Source organism: Rhagoletis zephyria, unplaced genomic scaffold (assembly GCF_001687245.7).
Source record: "Rhagoletis zephyria isolate East Lansing unplaced genomic scaffold, Rhagoletis_zephyria_1.1 Rzeph_scaffold_08025, whole genome shotgun sequence".
NCBI lineage: Eukaryota > Metazoa > Arthropoda > Insecta > Diptera > Tephritidae > Rhagoletis > Rhagoletis zephyria.
In genome coordinates this window covers 27,578-28,865 of record NW_016165106.1, presented here as the reverse complement: position 1 = coordinate 28,865, position 1,288 = coordinate 27,578, and the positions used below count along the sequence as shown (strand labels likewise).

The 1,288-nt window shown below is 42.2% G+C and overlaps 1 long non-coding RNA gene across 2 annotated transcripts; it reads left to right on the top strand.

Annotated features, from left to right (window-relative positions):
- LOC108374704 (uncharacterized) lies at positions 1–1,100 on the top strand. 2 transcript variants are annotated; one of them, XR_001849075.1, is made up of 4 exons: positions 1–32; positions 93–339; positions 431–634; positions 685–1,100. It is a non-coding gene; the product is annotated as an uncharacterized LOC108374704 (long non-coding RNA). The 2 variants fall into 2 exon arrangements; XR_001849074.1 differs by having other exon boundaries at positions 431–1,100.
- The last annotated feature ends 188 nt before the right edge of the window (positions 1,101–1,288 follow it).

Sequence of the window (1,288 nt, the reverse complement as noted above, 5' to 3'; positions counted from 1 at the left end):
ATTTGCAATTATGGAAGCGTGAAGCGTGAATAGTAAGTTTTTTAAAAAAGCTTTGAAAACCTATTCGATTAATAAAATAATCTTTTTAACAGTTTTATTACACATATGCAACGCAAGCACGACAAAACTATGACGGCAGATGAATTATATGTAATGTTCAAAGTAAATACTGGCCGAACTCCATACGTTAAGCCCGTCGACGACATAGAAACAGCGAAGAAAGCACATCCGGAATACTTTGAGAGTAATAAGTTATAAAAAATTTTAATTCCTAAAAGTTAAAGTGGATACATTCTTTGGATCGTTTACAGTCAACTGCTTATACATATAAATTAAACGGTTCGTTGTTTAAGTGTTAAACAAGTTATTTCAGCTGCCTGGGTGTTTGTTTTATGTGAGTCTAAAAACGAAACTTCCAATCATTTTCTAGCCTGCAATGCGGCCTTGTACAACTGTTCGTAGCAGATTATTGATGTGTAGAAGGGTTTGCTAATTTACGTACATGATGGAGGTAAAAACCACTCCGTTTCTCAGTATGCTGCGGAAGCCCTTTAAATTGCAGCTTCAGGCCCCCCTGAATTTTCATTGAAAATATCGTACCATTGATTTTCACACGATCGTTGAACACAACCAGGTAAGTACCATTGACCTTGTTCGGAGCCTCTTTAATTTCTTCTATAACAGCCAGTTGATCATTGATGAATACTATACCATCGCTTATCGGTGTATTTGGTGCTAGGTTATTAAATGTTGCGCTGCAACTAGTGGTAGGCTCTTGGCTCTGGGTTCCGGGTTACAGTGAAATCACTGGAAACTGCACGGTCGAGGAGCTGGACCGTGGGAATTTGATCAGCTCAGCGGGCGTTGGGCGAAGTTCTTGGCATGCAAGGTGGCAAAGTCCTTTTGGCCATGTGTAAACCTAGGGCGGTCCAGGAACCGCTTCAGTCTAAATGCTTAAACAGACTCCAGCGTAGCAGTTAATTCCGAGTTGATCCGGATCAACACTGCCGTCTGTTTATGCTTTAAGCCAGGAACACTTCTCGCTAGTGATGGGAGTTCTAACTGGTTGTTGTTGTTGTTGTTGTAGCGGCTACTAAGCCCCGTTCGCTAAGCTTCCACAGGGGCTGTCCATAGGGACAGAGGCGTCAGCTGAGTGGGGTTGCACCAGCTGCATGGAGAACGATGAGGTGGGATCCTGTTGCTGTTTTAACTGCATACAAACTCCCCAAAGAGGTTTTGGGGAGTGATGTTGGAGTAGGCTTGCCAACATTTTCTAAGAAATTTATCG